Source organism: Camelus ferus, chromosome 29 (assembly GCF_009834535.1).
Source record: "Camelus ferus isolate YT-003-E chromosome 29, BCGSAC_Cfer_1.0, whole genome shotgun sequence".
Classification (NCBI taxonomy): Eukaryota; Metazoa; Chordata; class Mammalia; order Artiodactyla; family Camelidae; genus Camelus; species Camelus ferus.
The window spans coordinates 5,404,946-5,430,799 of record NC_045724.1 but is presented as its reverse complement, the minus strand read 5'-3'; the positions used below and the strand labels follow the sequence as shown (position 1 = coordinate 5,430,799).

Genomic DNA, 25,854 nt, shown 5'->3' with positions numbered 1-25,854 from the left:
TTATGCTTAACACTGATGACACTAAAGGCATGCCCATATTAATTAAACCAATATGTTAAGCTAGCTTCAATACCAGGTATGGATTCAGTACAGAAAAATTTCTAGATCACATGAACATGATTTTCATCCTGGCCAGTTTCTTTTATATTTCAAGTATTTATATCAGCATTTAATTTCCTTTATGCCAATTAAATACAGCTCTTTTATAAATTAATTTTGACAATATCATCCATCTATGACACACATACAAAGCACAGAGACCTCATAGTTCTCATTCCAAATTCTAGCCATGAATTGGGCACACAATGTAAAACCCATCATTTATAAGAGGTTGGACTAAAATTGCATTTCTGGCAGATGGAACAAATCAAAGTCTAGATGGCTAAACCTTTTTACTAACTTCTATGGAAGACATTTAAGATTTCTTTGTCTTTGACAGGACAAGTTCCAAATTACTTACCTCCTTTCTCAAAATTTGCATTTTAAAAAGATGACAGAGGTAAGTGTCCCTGGAGAAGACCAGGTGGAATATTTACATTTCAGAACATTTGCATTTCAAAGGCAAGTTCCTCCTAAATGACTTTATTCCCTGGAGGCCAGAAAAATGTTTTGTTTGGTTTGTTTGTTCCCTTAATACTTAAGTCTCTTAAAAAGAGGAGGTTTGGGAGTGGTAAAAGGACTGGTGGGCTTTACATCATTTCTGGAGCCACAACTCTGGTCCTGCAAAAACTACATTTGTAAAATGAGATTTGTTTTGTTTTGTTTTGTCTTCCCCTCTCAAAGAATTGGGTAGTTTTCCATACTATCAAAGGATTAACACAGCTATTCAAGTATGTTGAATTGTTTTACTTTTCCCTTTTAGCTTAGGGCAGAAGGCCTCCTCCAAAATGCCTATCAGGCTCCAAACATAGGCTATGGTCAGTTTAGTCAGACAGGTGTCCTCCTATTTTGGTAATCCATTTACAAGCACTTTGGAGGATCTTCCCTGGGTCTGAGCAGTTCTCTATGGCCTTCAGTCCAGGGGTTTGAGCTGAACCTTTAGTTGGCTTTGAAAGCACTACTTTCATTAAGCTTCTACAACAAATCTTCCAAAGAGGCTATTTTGGAGTTGACGCCTTTTGGGGCTTCTGCATGCCAGTTAAGTCAGGTGCAATAGTTAAAGGCAGGAGCGCTCTAAAATTTTAATAATTTGGATGTTTCTCCAATCCAAACGATCCATAGAGTTAGCCCTACAAATACTTTCCCCTGCTAAACTAATTTTAGGAAAAAGAAAAAAGAAAAAACAAAACAAAACACTGTTGTTTCCAATAGAACCTGCAGACACAGAAAACTGTTGGCTTTAATTGCTCATTCAAAATTCAGTTTCAGGAGTGTCAAAAGAACCCCATCTTGGCCATTTTAGGGTTATCAATAATATCAAAGACTGACACACCTACTTAAGTATGTTTGGTTGTTTTACGTTCCCTCATTTTAGCTTAGGGGAGAAGGCCTCCCCCAAAGTTCCTATCCGGCCCCATTTCCGTTAGTTCCCAATTAAGTACTTGCAGGCATATATAAAGCATATATAATTCAATGAACCATTCAAAGGCCATTTCTCACCTGATTCTAAGGGATCTTACAACTAAAATCTTTCCAACCATATAGAACTCATCCAAAAGGCTCTGTGACGGAACAGAATCCAAATTTCCCATTTTACAAGGCAGAAAGTTAATCACAAAACCCGAGACACAAGATAACAAACCTCACAGGCCATCACAAATCCAAATGACCAGTCCAGGTCTTAAACAGACTTTTTCATACACTGATGAGTAGGAGGATTATTCCAACTACTTTGGGGAAGGGGCAGGGATTTCCAGGAATTGGGCCTATGCTCGAGCAACAAATGAGAGCCTCAAATCTCAAAGCAAGCACAAATTCAGAGCCAGCACAAATCAAAACAACAGCTTCCTAGTTTCGCTAGGCCCGTGATCGGCATCCAATCGCCCTATCAAATAGGAACTCTCTCAGGGAGAAAGAGACCCGTCAAACTGGGGCTCCCTCGCCTGCCTTAGGGAGTCCCTGGATAGGGTCGAGGGGGCCTCGGTCAGCACCAGAAAACTCACCCTAGGTCCTGGTGGAGGAGTCACAGCCTCCCTAGCAGCACGCTTTCCTCTCCCAGGCTTCTGAGCAGCCAGAGGACCGGACCGAGGTTGGAAGTAGGAAAAGAGACCTGGAAGCAAAAGCGGCTTTTGTAGCAGCTGGGCTCAATTTCCTCTGCTCTGGGCCTCCCACCTTGAAGTCCCGGATGTTGGTTATGGCAACCCTGGTGGGTCAGACACAGATGCTCTCCCCTCCTGCTCCCAACTGCCCCAGCCCCCTGGCCTCACCAGGCTCCCTTTCTTAGGCAGTTTAGACAGAAATGAGCACTGGGCAGGGGGAGAGGAAGGGGAAAGGAACAATCCAGAGCACAAGGAACCTGAGCTGTCAGTTAACCAGAGCACCGGGAACCTGAATTGTCAATCAGTCAATCAATCAATCACGAAACCAGGATATAAAAACAGGAAAAACAAAGGAACAAGGTGCCACTTTTCCTCTCTTGGATTGGCTCGCTCCCAGTTCTCGGGAGTGCACTATCATTCACTACCTTTTTATTTCACTAATAAAAATCTTGCTTATACCACGCTTTCCGTCTCTTGTCAAAAATTCTTTTTTTCCCAGGTGACTAAGAACCGAGGTAATTCTTATTTTCCTTTTCCCGGGAACACTTCTAGTTTATTCCAGTAATCGAAAGTAATAATCATGCTTGGTCTCTGAGCGGTTCTCCAGAGAGAAGGTCACGGGACTGTAACCATACAAAATAGCCTGAATTACCAAGAAGAGCGTGCCATGGGTGCTTATAAGATGAAGAGAGTGAAAGAGCGACAACCCCTAGCCTCTACAGAACTTCAGATTTCCTGTTTGATGAGGAGATTAGTTTAAATTAGCTTCCCGCAGTGTTAGCTTAAGTCAAGCTCAAAGAGCCCATGAAGAATATGGAAACAGCGTTACCCTTTCCCGCAGAGGAAAAGGTTGAAGTCCCTGTCCGGTTAGGGGACTTTGTCTTACTAAACACTTGGAAGGAGGTTTCCCCTGAAGACCAGCTGCAGCCAAAAAGGAAGGGACCATATCAGGTATTACTTAGCACCCCAACCACCATTAAGCAACGAGGAATTACTAGTTGGGACCATCTGTCCAGAATAAAACCTGTAATTTATAAGCCCCAACAGGAACCAAGAGAGACCTACACTTGTGAGGCAATACAAGACCTCAGGTACCTGTTTAAGAACAAGAAATGATATCATGTAGCAGTGATTACTCTATGCAGTGTGTATCTCTCTAAATAAATCTACCTTTACTCAACAGTGGCTCACACTTGAATTCTTTCCTTCATGAAGCCAAGGACCCACACCTGGTGGGGCACGTTCCAGGGCTCAGCTGAGACCTGGGACATGGCCCTCCTTACGCCCCACATCCATTTTCCTGCAGCAACCTGAAGGCACCATGATGCCACTCTGAGTCTTATGAGAAGTAAATAATTCTGTTGATTGTTATCGTTGCTTTATTGTTTAAGCTATGGCTATATCATCACCCTGCCCCATCCCCAAGATGAGTTCAGTTTTGAAGGCACTAGGCCGCTGTGAGCCCCATTTGCCTGGCAAAGTAACAAAGCAGTCTCTTTTCTTCTAAGCTCTAAGACCCTGTCTCTGAGTTTCAGCTTGGCTTGTCAAGGATGGGAGCTGAACTTCCAGAAATATTCTGGCTTAAATGCTATTGTTGAAACAGAGCAAGAACCTGTGAGGCCCACCTAGGTACAAATCTTTTTACATATTTCCCATTTCTTGTTTGTAAGAAACAGGCCTTAGTTTATTCAGCCTCCTCAAGTTTCCCAGAGCTCCAAAGGGCACATTCAAACAGTTGCTAGTCAGGGAGGGGAGGGGACGCGGAGACAAAGGAGGAACAGCCAAGATACAATAGCGCAGGGATAAGTAGGATCCTGCTGCCTCCTCAAGTAATATACATAACAATACTTTTGAGTTCTGCCAGAAAGCCCTCACCCAGGTGGAGAATGGTAACTTCAGGCTGAGCACAAGATTCCTGGAGCATCACCCTGTTATCTCACCACCAACCAATCAGAAGAAAGCCTGCACACAGTGGAAAATAACAAAGACTCAAGGAAACCTGAATGAGGTAACATTGTATTATCAAAGGCTTAACTGATTATCACATTTTAATTAATACCCCCAAGAGAATCTTCCATGCTCCTTTTCTGCTGTATAAATTCAGGGTATACAATGTTTATATGAAGTATGCATTTTTTACCACTTTTTTTTTTTTTTTTTTGGAAATAAATTAGAAAATCTCATACTCTATGACCTACCACTAAGAGTACTGTTCATTATATAGGGCATCTTATGAGACCTACGAAGTCAGAAAAATAGGTGATTGCAATCAGAAGTGTGGTAGATGTAACATTCATTCATTCAGCACATGAGATTTAACTGTGGATGAGTGTTGTCACATTTAAAACATCATTAAATTACACAACAGGAGCCAAAAGGAAGTTCTTAAATGTTCAAATATAACATTTCAAGAACAGCTTTAAAGATGATAATGCTATTATAATAAATATATTGTGTCTTGTAATAATCACTGAAGAGAAAACACTCACTTGGACTTTAAATTTCTGATATACCTGTTTAAAATCTTTTACATTGACTATTCTTAATTATATGTCACACATGTATCTCAAGTAAGAGGCAAAAAATTCCTCATCAAGAATATCCTTAAATCTGACACAAGCATAATAGAATAGACTCTTTGCTGTGTTTTGCTAGTGAACCAAAAATTATGACTACAGAATGTTTGTATTCAAAGATATATAAAATTCAGTACGGTACTATAACATCTAAACTAGACCATCAGAAATTCACAGCCCCTTTCTCTTAGCAGATATACATTTTTATTCAAATGAAAAGAGTTCACCATTTTTACATGTTTTATGCCCAAGAGAAACATGATTACTGTTCAGTGTGTACAATAATGTGCAGATACCTGAGGTCAAAAACAGTGGCTCTGGTTTGCCCATTCATTTTTCTTTGGATGCCAATATTGGCTCCAAGCCTAGGGATAGAAAAACAGATTTAAAAAAAAAAAAATCAAAGAATTGGGCTTTTCATGGATTCTCAAAGGGAAATCAGTGGTCTTGCAAAACATAAATGAAAATATGACCAATGGTAGTATCTGTTCACGGTGACTAACACTACTGAGATGCTCATAGTTTTCAGCCTTGAATGTTTGAACATGTTCATAATATACAGTTAAAATTAAGAAATTACATGTAGCACTGGCAAAAGAAGTAAAAAAAAGAAGGCTTAGTATTATCATCTTCATGTTTACATAAGTCACTGTTTTGACCACTCAGTATGCTCTTGAAAACATTATTGTAAATTACATTACCAGTTCGAATAGACATGTTCACATTCAAGGTCAAGGCCACTGTGGAAACTCCAAGAACCACACATGCATGCAACATGATATTCTGATATTTTCTTTTGACAAATTTAAAATGTTGACCAGAACAATCTTGTTTCATAACCCATCAGTGGCATGGGAGAAGAGAAAATGCATGTGTGAAATCTGCTTTCACTGTTATGCATAAGCCAGATTTTTGCATTCGTATTTCACAATCTCTACAAGATTTGCTGTTTAAAGGGAAGACAATGAACACTTTGGTGACTCTTGGGGACCATTTAATATACTAATAGAAACATATGGGCATGAAGGAGAAAGAGTATCTTATTGAGAAGCATTTTAACAGCAATTATATTGCACAATTACACAGGGAAATTGGACTACCTTCCTGCAAACCAGGAATAAACTCTCCTAGAATGTGAAGTTCCCAGACTTCCAAAGCTGGATTCCCTAATTTACCCATTTAGTTACATCTACTAAAAATCTAACTCACTTGCCTGAAAGGAAGATAGATTGACTGAAACCTAAGACCCACAGGTTTAACCTTTACTAAAACAAACAAACAAGTCTTGGAACCCTTTAATAGTTATCTTGACCCATCTTCATTGACCCGCATGGTGATAGTAAGCTGTGAAATCTGGCCAGTATGTCTTAACAGATGGTAACATCCTACCAACTACTCTCTGCAAATGATTACTATTAATTAGTTATAGATACAAAGGTATAAAATATCAATAATAAAATATGGGAAGTATATTCATAATAACTAAATATCATTATTCATCACAACACTTGTACAAAGTCACTGTTTACTGAGTCCAGCAAAACAAAGCATCTTTATGAAGAAAATAGGAAGAGTGTGTGTAGCTGTCAGAAAATTGGCACAAGCTTAGGGAGGAAGAGCATGCTGCATTCACTGAGCATGACTGTGTGCCAGGGTACAACTCAGTCTATCATAAAATCCTCACAACAAACCTCAGAAATAATTGATACCATTTCATTCTACAAATTAGACAAATGAGACTCTGGTCGAATACATTTTCAAGCGTGTTCGAGATTTTAAAACTTCTGTTAACACGCTGCTTCTTGTTAAAATATAAACGTTCAGCTTCAGTGGTTTTTATCTTAAGAAGAGAGTAAGCTTTAGCTCAGTTAGCTCAGTTATCAGCATCTTACCATAACGCCACTGTATTTTTGAAAGTAAATGGGGGGTTACTAGGACTATGATAATAAACACAATTACACTGTATTTCCCCTCCAAGGAGAGCAGAGGATTGATTATTCCTCTTGCTAAATGAGTTATTAATAATTTCTCTATCGACATTGTAGTTATTTCTACAATTAGATTATCATTTTATTTTAAGATATAAAATTTCCACAGTAGCATACCATAGACTTTGAAATATATTTATCTCAGTATGCTCGGCTGTTTACTATAAATAGAAATTTTAGTTTGAGTATTGAGCCAATAAAATAAGAAAACTAATATGAAAAATGGATTTTGAATACTAAGTCCTTTAATGTTTCTGCGGTTTAGAAATTCCTACTGTTTATTCAGTCATAATTTGTTTTAAAGCTTATAGTACATTGCCCTAGACTAAATCTCTTTGGATTGTTTGTTTTCCAGTAATTAAATATTAGTTTTTTAGTTCTGCTGTAGTTAAATATATTTGTTCACCTTTAAACTTGAAGTATTTCTTCATATAAGTTCTAAAGAATGAAAACCATGTATAAGAATTAAAATCTTATATAAAAATCACTGTATCATGATTAACTATCTTGACGTTGAATTCTAATTTTCTGCAGGAATGGCCACCACATAGTTGCATCTTAGCTCTCTGAGCAGACTTTTGTTTTAATACAGCCTTATTCCATTAAAAGCATGTATTTACTTATATTTATCTGTTTCCTGCTCTAGAATAAAAGTTCCTTCGGAGTGAAGACTGATATATCTGTGTGTCACTAACATTTAGTCAAACACCTTATGGTCACATTGTGGGTATTTGAAAAAGATTTGTTGCAAACATGAATGAAGGAAGGAAGGAAGGAATGGTTTTGATGCTGTGAGTTAGCAGGCTGTACGAAAACTGTGACCCAGAAAATACAGTCATATATACGAAGCCAAAGGGCTGTGACATGGATTTGTTGTGACTTTGGTTTCACTACAACTTTCCTTTTGCAACTTTGTTTACTCTATCCCCAAGCTGCCTTCATTCTGCTTATTCAAAAAAAAAAAAAAATAATCAAGCAACACAGTGCTGAGGAATCTTTATCCTTCATCACTTACCTTTTACTAAAATGAATGTTCTGAGTTCCAGCCCCAACCCCGGCTGCTTCCTGTCATGGATTCCACTCCTTCCCACCCTGTTTTAGAGTATAACATTCTGCCCTGCACTAACCCCACATTGCAGGTATTAAGGAAAATCCTACTCACTCCATTCCTAAATGGCAAAGTAGAGTTCTAAGAATTAAAGAATATCCTGAAATGTGATAAAGCACATTCATAGAGTCACTGAATATGAAATGTGCAATGACACAAAATCCAGGCAGGGCCAGATCTTGCTCATGCAATTTATTAAACTAACTGTCAGACAAGTTCTCCATGCAAAGGTAAATTAAGTAATGTAACGTGTAAATACTATATTAAAATAATATATTCTTTCTACTCTTGGCTTGCATTAAGTTTTATTCCAGCTGAATGTGTCTCATCTCTTTTTTTTACTGAGATAATATGCCTAACTATATTAATCAATCTCAAATTGATACTTAGTACTTCTTGACCTTCTTAAGGGTTCATTAGTTAGCAACTTGCTATGATTTGAGTAATATTATACTATAAACTTTAGAAAACAATTTTTTTTTACATGTTTCTTCCATATACAGAGAAACAAGGTAGAAAGTTTGTTGAGACAGCGGCATCCCAGGGTGAAGACACAGCTCAAATCAGCAAGTCCAACAACACGCCTACGTCTTGAAATTGAGTTTCCTGTGGAGCAGTTTCCCATCAGTTTTGTGCATTAAAATCAAGCTTCTTGAACATTTCTATAGTTTTTCAAACTCTTATAAAAGAAGTTTTATCATTTGGGGAATTGAGTTATCACTGATCATATTTGGAAAAAGAATCAAGCCAGGAATAGAAGTCCAAGAAATGATTCATGGTGGAGACTCACTGAAGGTTGGAGAATGTACATAAATCACATTCAAAACTATTTACATCATTTTTTAAAAAGTCACAGAGTTCAAACTTTCTGTATTGCACATAAAATATTCATTGATTTTTTTAATGAAAAAGCTTAAATTTTAAGATAATACTAGGCATTGCACTAACTCAGTGTATTTATATTTTATTAAGATACCAATCTGTATGATTATACATTAAAGTATTAACATTCATGACTCTGGATTAATTTCTAAATTATTTTGCTTACTTCCTTATGCTTCTATTTATTGTTTAAAATCTTTATAAATTATTTTTCTAACCAGAAATAATAATAAAAATATTTCAATTTATAAAAAGCCAAAATGTCTAATGGTTTAGAATTTTTTTTAAAGAAAAACACAATATAGCTCCTTGTCAAACTGACCACAAAATGGTAACTTCCATCTGCTGTATCTGTCACCTAAATATCTTTCACTGCTAGAGCAAAGTCACTCATCGAAGAGGCAAAGATTTCTTTGTCTCCCTTAGCCAGGCATATTTTGACTGAAAACAGTAAACATCCTTTTTCCCTTAGGTTAATAGTTCACACTGACTACACATTTTTTGTACAAACTGTGAAATATTTGACAAGTTCACAGAATTCTGACTTCTAAAATGATCATTTTAGATGAGTCTCACAATGATTAAAACCAAATGTAACTTTAAAACAATGTTTTTACCAAAGTCTTTCATTTTCCTATAAAAAGTTTCATTTGAATTTATTTTATGTATTTATGACTGGCTTTTATTTTTTCCTGAAGAGTTTAGGTTAAATATCTTTTTCTTAAAGCATACTTCTCCAACTTCTTACCCAAAGTAGGGCCAGCCAACATTAACCTATGTTGTTCCTGTTTAGAAAACTTTTCAATTTGTGTTTTTAATTGCTTACATGTTTCCTCTTCGTGTGCACTAAAATGTAAAATCTAGGAGGCTGGATACATTCTCTTCTAGTTCACCTTTGTATTCCCAATACCTAATATAGTGTTTCGCACACAATACTTGCATAATATAGTGAGAGAAGGCTTCATTAGAGTAGATAATACCGCTAACACACAGTTCGCAATAAGAGCTCAGAATTTTTTTTTTTTTTACTTGCTCTACTATTTATAAACGTTTTTATCACAAATCCTCTGCAGGAACTACTTGAATGAGAACACATCTCCATGTATTATATTTGGTCAAATCTAGTAAGGGTGTATAGCATTTTTCTAGCTGAAGGCTAATTACTATAGCTACTCATCGGCAAATATTTATTATTATGAATTATCTTCATATCTCCTCATTGTATTTCTGAGAAATGGGACAGTTAAAACTGACCCTTACAAAGACTGGCTGGGTTATCTTTCCTGTTCCTCTGATTTAAGAGTAAGTTTTATTTTAGATGCAAGACACAGACATATGAAAAAAGATATCTGGCTTCATCTGTATTTTTATTAAAAAAGAAATGCCTACAAATTCTATTTTACTCTTATACCAAAGGCAAATTAGTTTTACTCTAGAGATTTTGAGGTTTTATGTGATCTAGTTTATTTCTGATATAATTCACATTATATCAACATGGAGATACTAATATTTCATATAAAATAATTATATGAATCCCAATTTATACAAATGCATTTATTCTAATTCTTGTTATTGGAATGTAATAATATACAATGTAATGAAATAGTTGTAGAAAAAATGGTTTCATTGTTCATTGTAAAGATTAATATACTTTTAAAAATCCATTTATTAAAACCACTATAAGTCTTCATAGCATAAGAAAAATTGATTTAAATACCTGTTTGTAGTGGTAATAAAAAATACCTCAGGGAAGAATTGCAGATTAACAATACTGAATTTTAAAATGAATAGGGGCTGCAAAGTGCTGAATCTTTAATCAAAATATGCTTCTTATAAAGGTTTGCTCTTATTAGCACCAATGGGGAAATAAAATATTATTTCATGCCAGAAAAGTGAATTATTGGGATCACAACTCAAAGGAAATGAAAATCAGGCAACACCAGTTGCACTCAGTTGGATTTCAAGGCTATCTGGAGACATATAGGCACTTGGATCCTTCAAAGAAATGCGTAACACAAACATTACATGTTAGGACCTTACATGCTGTCAGTCATTTTTTAAATGACCCAGATCAATTTGGACAAGTGTTTTCATCTGTGAATTAGTCCTATTAGGTATGTTTCATACAGATTACTATGTAAGATAAAGTATTCTCCCCTTTTCTCCTCTGATGAAAGAACTTTAAAAAACCTATCCTAGCCTGTTTTTTATGTAGCTCTTCAATTAATGCTCATTACTGATTTCTTCAGTGGTCCTAAATGTTAGTTTCTTTTTCTCACTATAAAATAAAATATCACATAAAAGTGCAAAAATGTCACCCATTGTTTGGGTTATAATCCTTCAACTTAATTCCATTTATCATTAATTCTCATACAAGGAATTCTGGTATGTTTTTAAAGAGCTACTCAAGACCCAAATTATATATATATATATATGACAAGATATAAAATTTGGGGCTGCAATATATTTTCAAATTCTCTTCATTAGAAAGCCCATCTGGTGTCCATTAGAATCTACCTCTGGGTCCCATAATAAAAGTTTCAGTAGTTATGAAGATATTAACATTTACAGGAAATGTATAATACTTATAGCAAGGTACATATTCCATTTACTTTTACAGATTTTAAGCTATGTAATTTAAATCTATATAGTCTTCTTATTCTATAATGGCACCACCATGCATCCAGTTGCTCAAAATGAAAACTATAGTCATTCTTGATTACTTTCTTTTTTTAATCCACACATGCCTTCTGCCAATAATTTGGGTCATCTCTATCTATAGACTATAACCCAAACCTGAACACTTCTCACTGTCTACACTTCTTCGTCACCATTCCAGATCAACAATATTTTTCATTTGTAGAACTAAAAACTCCTCCCCACTCCCACACTTATCACATTAAAATCCACTCTTCATGCAGTGGGCAACATGATCTTAAAAATAAAATTTAAAAAAGAGCATAAGATCATTCACTTCTTTGATTAAAATATTTCAGTGGCTTGTTCTAAAGTTATAATAAAATTCAAATTTTGTATAATTACCCTAGTGTAACCTCATGCCTATTTCTCTCTCCAGCCCCATTTCCTATTATTTCCACCCTTTCAATGAAGATAGCCCAGCCATATGTCTTCTCTCTATTTTAGGAATACCACTGCCTTTGTACCTTTTATACCCTTCACCACAGATGCTCTTCTCTGGCGCTTTGCAGTTACCTTACTATTTATATCTGATCTCAAAAGTCACCTCTTACAAGAGCTTTTCCTGACCATCACAACTAAAATAGCTCTAACAGCACTCACCATATGTACTGGTTTTGCAAAGCCATCACTGCAGTCTGAAATGATAATTTTTTTTTCATCTGTACTAAAGTTTCCTCCTCCATGAGGACAGGAGTCTTGCATAGTTTACCACTACACATTTAGAGCCTAAAACATAGTCTGTTGTGTTGTAAGCAGTTGATCACCATCTATTGAATGAGTGAATGTGTTAATGGAAATATATGCTAATGAGAATTTGTCTGTGGTTGGTAAATGGATAAGTTGAAACTGGTAGTCTTGTGGAAATTTACTTATATACAGGCATGTCTATGTCAATTTAGGTATATCTAGACACAACCACCCTCAGTTTTCAGAAGTCAGACTAAATTCATAATCAGTAGGTGTAGATTTGCCCTTAACTTAACTTTTGTTTTAGCATCCACACTGGTTTTGTGTTGCAATTTATTGTGTTTCATTATCCTCCTTTCTGTCTTCTCCACCAGTCAAAACAATGTCAAATTCAATGATGGCATATTACAAATAACCAGAGCACCTACTGGCATGCCATTTTTATTTTAATCAACAGACTCTTTTGTTCTTAACAGCAATTAGGAGGAAACAATTGATGAAATAGGTTATCTCTTAAAAGCTGAAAGGAAAGGGTATTAATATTTCATTGAGGCATACTCATTTCCTGAATGGAGGATTAAGGGAGCAGTACCTCACAATCTATGCTAATGCCCATTTCTGGGCAACAATAAAGAAAAGTATTAAAGTGAATGCAAAGTGTTGGTTGATCCCCACGATGACTTATCTTCTTAATAAGAAAACAATAGAAGCCCCGCACTGAGACCCTTAGGAAAATCCAGCAGCATCCTTGGCGTCTCTAGCATCTACTCATATGGATGAGCATTAATACCTGAGAATGGCTACTGAGTTTGCCATTCTAATTTCCTCCTTTGCAAAGTCCACTGGCTGTTAGGCATTAGAAAGGACAATGAGTTTAGTCAGCCAGACTCAGAAAAATCCACTATCCACATAGAAATGGGAGAATGGGAAAGAGAAGAAATAGGGAAAAGGGGCAGTGACACAGAGCACAAAGTAAAAGGATGCAATAGAAATACAAAAGAAAAGAGAAAGTGATGACAAATCAGGAATTATTTTGTAAGAATTAATATCAGCTAACACAATTACATTCTACTCTTCAATTTTTAAAGTATCATTTGGAGAAAATTGGACTCAGAAAAGATTCATTAAATATCATTCAACATTATTCATTCACCAAAATTTTACCAAACACTATTATGTTTATTTAATGTATATTATATATAATGAATAATTATGAGACTGAGCAGTCAGAAAAAGTGGTCTGAGGAGGTGACATTTCAGCAGATAATTGTATTATAAGAAATTTTCAGCTAAGGAAAGATTAGAGAAGAATCAAGCAAAAATGATAAACCCTATATCTTCATGAAGTACTCTGTAAGTTGCTTTTAAAACTAATCATATAATTGTATTTCTTATGTCATGGGTGCTCATAATCTAATATGAAGAATATCAATCTGGCTAGATATAAAATGAAGCAAAACATTTTGGTGGTGAAATCACAGGGTGGAACATTTGATGATGATGGTGAAGCCTGTCCTAGTTTCACTGAGCATTGATTTTGTCAATCAACAACTTTCTGAGTAACGAATAGCTTGAGCAAAGTTAATAGTAACAATAAAAGCAACATGAAAAAATTATCATAAGAAACAATGGAACAGATATTATTTTACCCACATATGGAACGCCTGTGAAAACTGACCACAATTAGGGACCATACAATGTGTCTTGAATTTTCTAACCACAACTCATTTAAATTAGAAACTAGAAAAAAAAAATTCTCATATTCACACTGTATAGCACAGGGAACTATATTCAATATCTTGTAGTGACCTGTGGTGAAAAAGACTATGAAAACAAGCCATGGAATAAAAGATTAAATGTGTTACACAGCTGGCTTAATGACAGAGTCAAAAATAAAGTGGAGATTTCTTTCCTCCAGTGCTCCTGTGTTTTATCACACCTCTGTACCTCTCCAAGCATTTGGCATCAAGAGACCTCATTTATACTGATCCAGTGTTACTTGCCATTATTCTAAACCCCCTTCCTCTTTCTATTTGTTCTAATGCTCAAACATTAATGTTCACAGTCCATTTATTACTTAAATCTTCAAAATTTAGTTTGGGGGAAGAAATTCTAGATACGGAACATTGAACACACAAATGGAAATCCTTTCTGTCAGTTCCCTCTTTGGAGTGCTATGACCACAGCACCAGACAAGTTGGAAGAACTTAGGTGTCAAATCCAAAGGCTGCTCTGTTTCTCAGAAATACTGAGTAGTTTTGCAGAATCGAATGTACTCCTTTACTCTGGCAAGGAGGACCGAGAGGCAGACAGAAGTGGCAATCAGAGTTTCCTCATCCCTAGACTTCCAGTGTTCTCAGTTCCCCCTGAGCTTCCTAGACCCTTCCAGCAGCAGCCCCTACACCCATAATCATGGCTGGGGAAGAGCAGAAGTGCTCACACTTTTTTCAAGCTGCACAGAAATTATGCTCTCTGTCGGCTAAATCCATGGAGTTGTACTGTTTAATCATTCCGTTTACTTCGGAAGTATTTCTTTGAAAACCTCCTAGGAATTTCTTGGCAGCCTTTGATTACAATGTTATCTGTTTGGAAGATAATCAAATTTCCTGGAGTTTTACTTAAAAAGTATGCATTTAGATGAGTACTGAGTAATGAAAACTCATAGCCGTCTGCAGACACCTAGTCTAGTTTCCCTTGGCAGTTGTAAAGAGAGACTGCTCTGGGGCCAGTAAGTCCAGTAAAAGCCACTAAGGCTGATGGCTTCAGTCAAAATTAGGGTAAAATAATCCTTGCAGTGAAAATGCTTTCAAATTAAAAAGAAAAGTAACCCAGTGTAAACACACTGATGACACTGAAGACTCAGAGAAGGTATTCAAATGTGTTCAGACATTAAACATTTATCTAAATTGGAAAAAGATTTTAAAACTACCAAATATAAGGCTGTAGAAGATGACATTTAATCTAGCCAAATCTGTAAACTGGTAATAGAGATCACTTATTATGGAATAAAGAGGATATTTATTGAAGGAAATATTAGATATATAAAAGGAGAAGCAAAAGGTTTAAAATCTTTGAAATTCAATATTTCATCATGTACATTTGGATATTTTCAATGAATTACACATCAACGAGAACAAATTTCATTTCAATATCTGGAGTGACTCAATTGAAAGAATCAAGAGAATAAACACACTGAAGTTCATGGCTAAGTAAAAGGACATTTAAAATGTCAGCTTTGTTTCTGAGCCAATTGTATATGCCCTTCAGGAGTTATCAAAAGGATAAATCTTGAAGCAAGAGAAGAATTAAATATTCATTTACACAGAACTACAACTGTGCTTGTTTATGTAAAAGAATGTAATAAATTAAGGATATATCTGTTATACATAAAATAATCACCAGCATATAAAAGATTTTATTTAAAAAGAGTTAATATTTATTTAGTATTTATATGTGCTTTATCATTTATTTCTTAAAAGTATGGGGTAAATACTATTACAAATTATATTTTGGAAAAGAGAAAAAGATTAAAACTTACAGGGGACTTAATAGATGGCATAAATTCACTAAGTATTTTTCAAATATTAATTCATCTAAAAATTCAAAATAATCTACTGAAGTAGCAGTAATTACTTTTTTTTTTTCCATTTTGTGGATAAGAAAAATGATAGTTAGAAAATTTAAATAATTTGTTCACCTCCACACAGTGGCAAAGCAGAAACTCCATGCTCTTAACGCTTCTAATGTTCTGCCTCTCACAATTTAATTTTTAGAGCAGCAACCATCTTATCCAAGATTACACTAATGGTTAAGAGAGTCAGGATTCAAAACCACCTCTGAAACAAGGACAATATTGCCTCTAGATTTAATCTCTTTATTTTCTACCTATATTAAGTCATAAGTGATCTCATTCTGTTCCATGACTGGCTCCTAAATTTGTATTTGTAGACAAAACATTTCTTTTGACACAGAGGAACATAGAACCAACTACTTACTAAGTGTCAATATTTGGATGTATATAGTATCCAACAGAATCCCATTTATTAGCAATTTTTAAGGGTATACTTATAAATAACTACTAGGAATGCTAGCTCAAATTTCTCCTCTATAACTTGGAGTTATGTTGGACGAGGTTCCTAAAGTTGCTAAATATCAGTTTTTTCATCTGTAAAATGGGACTAAAAATAGCATTTGTCTCATAAAATTATTATGTGTCTTAAATAGGTTAATATCTGAAAAACTAAAAAAATGTCCTTTAAGCCTTGAAGAGAGAACAAGAAGGAGGGGGGAAGAGGAGGTTGGAGGAGGGAAGAGTGGTGGGGGTGGGAGGAGAATGGGGAAGGGCTATGAGATGAAGATAACACCAAAAAGAAAAGAATGAGAGAGGAAACAGAAGGAAGAGAGAGAAGCATCAGGGAACAAGGGAAGAATGTGTTAATGTGGATTAGGGTTGAACTGTGGGTGTTAAACAGAGGCATTCAGATGATTTGTTAGATGATGTTAACTTTTTGAAATTTGGTGTATCATAGAGTTAAAGTTAAATGTACTTTAGGAAATTTAATGTGGATGCCATGTAGATACTGTGCAAGAATGGGAAGGGACAGGAACTGAAAAGGACCAAGGGTCACTGAGTAGATTCTTAGCTCTGTGATTTTACACATGCGTACGTACATATGCATATATAATACGTATATTATACGTATATATTATAAATAGATGAAAGACTAAATAATGGATTTGTGCAACATGAGTGGGCAGACGGTTGGTGTTTTGACCCAGGATTTATGTCACAGTGGCTGCAGGCTGGTATTGCCATGAGCTCTCCCTCCAATGATGCCACACCTGCTGTCTACTCTGACCTGAGTGCACCTGCTGCCTCTTACTGCCCTTGTCCCTTACCCAGCCTTCTTCTCTCCTACTTCCAGAAATGGAACTGAGACACTGAAGGAATTCTCTCCACTTTTCTAAAAAACGTGTTTTCTTCTTTTCCTAAATAATAACCTTGGATTTGATCGGAGCAAAGAGAAATCTTTGGAGTGAGGTGAAACTGCACAACAGGAGGCTGTCAACAAATATATTCTAGAAAGCCCATGAAAAAAACACTATCTCTACGATCAAAAATTTCCCTTGGCTTCCTCCTCTACTGTGATAGATGCAGAGGGAGACTTGCCAGATGCAATAAATTTGGAAAGACTGTAGTTTCTAAATACGCTGCTGAGGTGAGGTAAGTACAGTCAGTAATTCATCGATTCTCTCCTGTGTTCTCTTGATACCCAGTTCAGTTTCCCTCTGAGCAGCCTTAATCTTAGATCTTTTTAAGGGCTGCCTCATCCCCGCACAGATAATCAGGAGAGCAGCAGGTAAGAAGTCCCTCCAGCAGGCGGTCACAGTTCTCTTTCCTGCTCCTCCAAACAAACGCCTCATTCACAGCACAACCCGGCCATGGAGGGGGCACTGGGACAGAAAGGAGAAAACAAAACAGTGATTATAAAAGGAATAAAGCCGAAAGCAGCGTGGGTCTCTGTCTGAGGGGATATGTGTTAAAGTGTTAGTGTGTTTAAATGGCTTGTAGTGATACAGGAAGGAAACGAGAAGTTTAAGGGGAAAAGATCTTGTTTACCTAAAAAAATTATGCACAAGCGTAGTGAAAATGAGGGACTAATTTCTAATAGTTTCAGTGCAAACCAAGTGGCAAATGGATCATAATGCTCTTGGCATTCTGGATGCAGAAGCTTGAGGAATCTGGCTCTCTCCTCCTCCTGCAAAAGTGGAAACTGCAGTAAAAAATAACAAAATGCCTTCACCAGATTCATGACATCCCTTGAAAAAACCAGAAACACAAAAAAACTCTCTCCTATAAAATCTGGGTCTTACCTATCACCAGAACAGAGCAGTTCCCCATTTTAAGACATTTCCCGCTTCAACACTTTTTTCCTGCCCTTTAACACTTTTATTGACACTCTGTTAACATGATAATTAGAGATGCAGACACCATTATTCGGATTTTCACGTCTGCCCTGAGCCTGGACGTCACTAAGGAGCTCAGATCTGTGGGCGTCATGTACAATGGAAGGAGACATGCAGATGCATTTGAGAGATGGTGATGCGATGAGTAGCAGGGTTCCAAACTACATGGGGGAGAAACATGCGTGGGCAAGGTGGGTGGAGAGGTCCCACACAAGGTGGTCATTCACATCCTTCCCATCCAGTTTCTGTCATCTTTCTCTCCATCTTGAACACATCCCTTCTTATAATACCTTATTTCCGGTTTCTACTTTCTCTCTCTGATTTTTTTCAAGTAAAACCCCACTCTACTTTATATTTGTCTTGTTCTGGGCCATAATAGGAAGATGAGGGTGTGATGAGTTTTAAAACAGCAGTGCTGGGGCTTGGAAATTGCAATGTTATTAATGATAATAATAATGAATATCCACTGAAAATTCACTGTGCATCAGATACTAGGCTAATTAGCTCATGCACATCATTATATTTAATGCTTAAACAAATATATCAAGTAGGCACTATTATTATCCCCACTTTACAAATGGGGACACTGACTTTTAGAGATGACCAGATGGGGCCAGGAAGTGGTGAAACTAGCATTCAAATCCAGTCGGGACTTTCACGGTTTAAATTACTTGGCTCTTCTGACCAACTAAATGGAAACCTTTTACATTATTGAATTAAAACTGACCACCACTGTTTGGCAGAAAGCATATAAATAGTGAAGTATAGTAATCATGTTTTGTTACTTCATACATTTTATGATACCTTGACATCTTAGGGCCTTGCACATCCAAGGAGGGGCTTCACCTCCTAGAGTTGGTGAATTTGTAGGGATAGCAAACAATTTGCCTATGAGTAAGTCTGTGTTATGTAAACAAGCTAACACTAATACCATCCGGTGTGTCCTACTGTTAGTCATTTAATAGCCCTCTCAGTTAGGGTATTTGATCAACTTCCCAGGTATCACAGTGCGTGTGTTCAAGTAACCCTTATTTTACTTAATAAAGATCCCAAAGCACAAGAGCAGTGTTGCTGGCAATTCAGATATGCCAAAGAGAAGCCATCAAGTGTTTCCTTTAAGTGAAAATATGAAGGTTCTCCACTTAAGGAAGGAAAAAAGATTGTATGCTGAGATTGCTAAGATCTATGGTGAGAACAAATCTTCTATTCCTGAAATTGTGAAGGAAAAAGAAACTCATGCTAGGTTTGCTGTCACACCTCAAACTGTAAAAGTTATTGGCCACAGTGTGTGATAAGCGCTTAGTTAAGAAGGAAAAGACGTTACATTTGTACAATAAGATATTTTGAGAGACAGGCCACAATCACATACCTCTTGTTACAGTATATTGTAATTGTTCTCTTTTATTATTAGATTTTGTTCTTAATCTCTCACTATGCCTAATTTGTAAATTAAACTTTAGCATAGAAAATAACGTAGTATATCTGGAGTTCAGTCATCTATCTATGGTTTCAGGCACCTACTGGGAGTCTTGGAAGGTGTACCCCATGGATAAGGGGGGGCTGTTGCACTTTTATATTAGAAAACATTTTATAGAACAGGAAATAAGACTATTATTATTAATTGTATAGCCATAGTTCATGTAGGTTTGGGTCATAACAACGTAATTCTGCAGTCTGGTTAAAAATGTTAAGTCTGCTGCATATCTGCTTTTGAAAATAATCTTTTATATAGGTTGATAAGTTAATTTTTTTCCCATAACAAGAATGGATGGCTACTTCTGCTCTAAAGCTTAATAGACCCATCCACCTTCTTGTCACATGAGAAGAGATGATTCCAATCCAGTGATTTCATCATCTCAAGTGTAACACTGTACCAAATCATTATACATACAAACATTCTCTTCCTCAGATTGAAAAGCTTTAGATAGAAATTTGTGACAATTATACTAGCATTAAGCTTTTAATCCTCATGTTAGTCTAATACTCTATGCTAAAGGGATGGAAAATGACACTTTTGCTTTCCTCCTTAGCCATGAATGATACTGTAGTACAACCCTTATCCATTACTCTGTCACCGTAATTAATGAGGTCATCCCAATATCAATGCATGTGGTTGAATAGCACATGATAAAGAATCAGAATATGGTAATGAATTCCAGCAGAATCATATTTTAAAAGTCTAATTGTTCCAGTTGTATTTCATAGTTACACGGATTTTTATCTAAATGATGGACAATAAGGTGTCTGCTTGCACTTAAATGGGCTATAAGTTGAGCACTGAGTAATTTCTACAAGCTTATTATTACTGAGAGTTGGATCATCTTAAAGTCCGAAGGTCTTGTACAATCAAATAGGGGAATACAAAATATTAATTAGATTGATGAAGGCTTCAGCAGTGAAAATGTCTACTCTTGAGTAATGATAATCACCAAATTTAGCGAAAGAGCATGTGTTTTATTACAGCCTCAAATTCTTTCATGTGCATACATGGAATCTTCTAGTCTTTCTGTTTCATGACAAGATGAAAAATACTGTCTGTGTAAAAATAACAAAATCCCATCCCAGTCCCAAAGAAGTCTCCCAACTTACTTACAGTTTGATAATCTTATACTAAAGAATATTTTTTGTAAAGTGTCTAGCTTTCCCTTTAACCTTTCATTAAAAGTTAAGATTCTTTCCACAGAAGATGACTTCATAAATTTGGGTGAAAGACACAATGACACATTTTTTTATAGAAATGAAGTCTGAAAGAGCCCCAAAATAAATTAGAATTGATTGAAACAGCTTTTCATTTAAAGCTGTTAAGAAAAATTCAAACTTTGAAGTTAAACATTGAGGTTCCAAATTTTTTCTATTTAATCTCAGCCAAAAATGTTATGCTAGAAAGTACTGTAAAGTTTTCTGTACACTAAATTCTATTTAGCACAGACCTAGACCCATAATGGAGGGCAAAATATTCTAAATTTGGGGAACCTACACATGAGCTAAATTTGGGAAGTCAGGTTTGAATTAAACACTAGAAGAGCTTGCAATTTTTTCTATATAGCCTTTCAAACCACAGGGTTATTCACTTTATTCTATCTTTTAAAAAAATGGAACTATTCTACATTGAACATTAATGCAGCAATAAAAATAATAAATAATTTTTTATGTTCCGTTGCTGTCAACAAACCTATATTAAGTACATGTAATGCAAGTAACACGAATAATTTCAAATGAAGAGTTTCTGTATTGAAAATAATTAGTACATATTAATTCTTCCTAGTATGTTTTAAAACTATTTGAACTACTATTTAAAGAAGAAGTAACTCATCATAATTTTATCTGGGAAAATGATAAAGTAAAATTGAACTTTGTTTAAATATGAGGGAAAATTATACCTAAAGAATTCTTCTTTTTAAAAACCTCCTAAGTTGTTGAGATAATCACATTTTTAAAAGTCATCCTTGTCAAGCAAATGTAAAACATTTTACAATTATCTTGACTTAATTTTTTCTATAATACCTGTGCCAAAATAAACTAGTTCTTCAGCTCTATTAGAATCACTGATTATTTAATGAAGGGATAGCTTCTTGTCAAAAAGTGAATATATGCAAAACTGTGTGTTTTCATAAGGGAATTTACTAACACAAAGTTAATAACCCTTGTCCTAGGAAACTGATAAGAAATATTATTGGCTGTGATCTGAATGGCTGTGATTACACAGGAATAACAACAACAAAAAGTTAAAATCCAGAACGATAGGGATTTTTCAATCAATATGTGGAAAGAGTCACACACAAAATTTTTGATTGACTCTGAAAATATGTTCTAAATTCTCCTGCTGCCTTTTTGATAGAAATCAATACAATCTTTAGCCAACACATCAATCCTTTGAATCCAGATGAGCTCATACAGCCAATCAGATGTCAAACAATTTCACCTCTAAGGTTAAAAATAGTATCACAGAAAAACATTCTTTATAGCTTTTAAGTTTATTTATTTAAGCAGCAACTAAATATAACACCCATAAACAAATAAATACACATAAGTACTTAAAACCTACCAAGCATGCTCTCTTAATAATTGATCATAACTACTCTTTTATTTTAGTAACATTTTTTATTTTTGTTCACCAAAACTTTTGACTTACTATTTTATCTTAAGTTTCACAGATACTTATGTTGCTCACTTTATTTATTATTTTGACATTAGGAATTATCTTTAATATGGATTTCTGTGACTTCAGAAGTCACAATCTTAGGGACCAAAAAATTTTAAGAAATTCACCACGGTGAATCTTGAAAGTATGTAGGATCTTATAACTTTTCAGCAGTGTCTGGAAGGCTTACTTGACAGCTGTGTGATGAAATGGGTTTGCAATTGATTATTAATGGAATTTTTTATGTTATTCTTTACCAAGTACATTTTCTTTTATTTTTACCATTTATTAGGTATTTCTATTATGTGCATATGGTCAAAATTCTTAACTAAAAAGAAATATTTATCATTGTTTATGGAAGAAAATCCATCTTTTGATTAATTTTTTTATCTGTGCTTCCAACAAACTGTTCACAGTAAATGCTTGCTGGCTAAATTTATTTTAGGTTTAGAGCTTTGCATGCTCTCCACCTGTTCTACTTTGCCAAGTCCTTCAAAAATCAAGAAAATTTTATTTGTCAATCACCAGATCCCACTATTAAAGTCAAGTAATAAGTCGAAGCAAATTAAATCCAAAACAAGATAAGTCGTGTGGTTATATTTGTTACTTAAGTTATGAAATACCATTAAGTTAAAGGTGTTTTGATCACCTTATCTACTAAAGTGTACCCAATAAGGGCTTACTGAGTAATCATTATCAAAACAGAGAGAGAGACACTTTACAGTTTGTATTTTCATGTAAATTAGCAACTTAGCATCAAAGAACATTTTCCGTTCTTTTCTTGAGTAGTAAAATAAAGAGGAAAAATATGCTTGTTTTCAAAGAACTTTGTTGCACCCCACAACTAAACGTCTCTAAGTAATTGCTAAAATTTTCTCATTCATATTATTATAAACAAAGGTTTATTCATTCTTTAATTTTTTTTCAGATAAATTTAAGTTTGATCCAACGTCGTGGATTTGGTGAACTTTCTAAATACCTGCTCTGTGTATAGATCGTTTTTCTTACCGAGGATGAATACCCTCCTTGTAAATAGATTTATTCTTTTGTTTCCTGTCATTCATTCTCTGGTTAAAAGTAGTTTCTCACATTTCTTAATTCATGAGGTATCAAATTGTAGTCAGAAGGGCCAGTATTTTACAAGCTACTGTTAAGATTACCTCTCTCTGCTTCTAATAAAAATGTGCTACTGATGTTTTCATTTCATTACCAGTACAGATGCACACTTACAACTATTTCTTCAACATTTCCTATTCTAAGAGTAAATTACACAATGTGCATTATCAAGTATAAACATCCTGCAAAATGCCTCTGATGGCACTGCAGCTCGAATGTTTTATTCTTACCGCTTAAAGTGATGTTTCACATATGCAGCACAAACTGATTGCAAAATCTGACTGATGTTAAGGGTTGTTAAATAGTAAAACTAATTTAACTATAAGAAAAATGATGTATATTCTTTCAGCAGAACATTAAGTCTGATTCTATGACTACTGTTAATTGTTTAAAAAGGGAAGGTATAATATAACTTACTTATATTGAAAATGGATTCACCAAAATTCAAGATATAATGAAATCATTTAAAATTTTGAAGCTGTTGAAGTCACATCAGACCAATATATTGTCATCAAACAATAATCAATAGAGTAAATTTTTCAAATGCCATAAATGCTAATAATGAAATGAATGAGAAAAAATGTTCTTAATATACATGCTGCTCCTTTTCCACCTTGTCTACTCTTGCTTTCCTAATTATCCCAAGCTCTCCAAATGCACTATTTTTATAAGCTAAACATTTATATTTTTATAAGCTAAACATTGATTTACACATACGCAAACAAATACATAAAGTCAGGTGAGAAAATATCGGGAATCATTCCTTTCAATTAAAATCTTTTCATCATCCATGCCTTACCTATCTTTCCTCTTTTCTGAGCTGTCACTTCCAATTATTATTATTGTTGTTGTTGTTGTTGTTATTATTATTATTATTATAGAAATGCAAACCAAAACTACAATGAAGTACCACCTCACACCAGTCAGAATGGCCGTCATTAAAAAGTCTACAAATAACAAATACTGGAGAGAATGTTGAGAAAAGAGAGCCTCCCTACATTTGTTGATGGGAATGTAAATTGGTGCAGCCACTATGGAAAACAAGATGGAGATTCCTTAAAAAACTAAAAATAGAGTTGCCATATGATCCAGCAATCCCACTCCTGGGCTTATATTCAGAGAAAACTTTTAATTTGAAAAGATACATTCACCCCAATGTTCATAGCAGCACTATTTACCATAGTCAAGATAAGGAGACAACCTAAATGTCCATTGACTGAGGAATAGATAAAGAAGATGTGATACACACACACACACACACACACACACACACACACACACACACACAATGGAATACTACTCAGCCACAGAAAGAATGATATAATTCCATTTGCAGCAACATGGATGGACCTAGAGATTATCATACTAAGTGAAGTAAGTCAGACAAAGACAAATACCATATAGTATCACTTATATGTGGAATCTAAAATATGACACAAGTGAACTTATTTATAAAACAGAAACAGACTCACAAATATAGAAAACAAACTTATGGTTAACAAAGGCAAAACGGAGTGAGGGAGGGATAATTTACAATTTTGGGGATTAGCAGATACAAACTACTGCATATAAATAGATAAACAACAAGGTCCTACTGCATAGCACAGGAACTATATTCAATATCCATAATGGAAAAGAATACAAATAAGAATATGTATATATATGTATAACTGAATCAGTGTGCTGTACACCAGAAACTGACACAATGCTGTAAATCAACTTTACTTCAATAAAAATAATAAAACAGTATATCATTTACATTTTGTGTGCTAATATCCCAATTTATTCATAAAACTGCAAGAGAAAATACATGTGAAATACGTTTTTGCATTTTGTATTTTGTTTAATACATTAAAAAATACATAAGTCAATACATAAGAAAACAAAACATCTGATAAAAGAAAGCTCATGAAAAAGCGAAGTAATAATTTTATTCTAAAGTGTTTGGTGGCTATAACAATGGTAAAAAAAAAAATGAGCATTTAAAAATATCATTGGGTTTAAAAGATTAAAAGCATTATCTTGGTTCACGAGAATAATCTTCCCCCTCTCATCCCTATAGCATTTTTTTTAAAGACCCTAAGTTATGTGGGAGGTCGTATCCTTCAAAAAGTCATTGCAATAAATAAAATCATAAAATTTAAATTTCATACGAATTGTGATGTGTATATGCCTCAAAGCAATCTCAGAGCAAAATGACACAACTTCAAATCAGTAGAGGCAAATCCATGAAGGTCAAAAGCATTATAATCTAAAAGCTGAAGTTCTCTGAAGATCTGGCTCAATCCAGCCTCTAGCTCACTCACACTCTGTCTTTCTCTTTCTCACTTGATATATATATTTAAATATATGTGTGTGTGTATGAACATATATTCATTTATACAGACACTCATTTATGTGTATTCATTTATACTATATATACATAGGAAAACATACATTTTGGAATATGTACATTGAGGCAGAAAAGTATACACTTTATCCAAATGATATG

The 25,854-nt window shown here is 34.9% G+C and overlaps 1 long non-coding RNA gene across 1 annotated transcript; it reads right to left on the bottom strand.

Annotated features, from left to right (window-relative positions):
• On the bottom strand, positions 1-24,971 carry LOC116660449. The gene is made up of 4 exons (XR_004315978.1): positions 24,875-24,971; positions 19,341-19,345; positions 15,471-15,477; positions 1-12 (listed from the first exon to the last, which is right to left on the bottom strand). It is a non-coding gene; the product is annotated as an uncharacterized LOC116660449 (long non-coding RNA).
• Between the last annotated feature and the right edge of the window lie 883 nt (positions 24,972-25,854).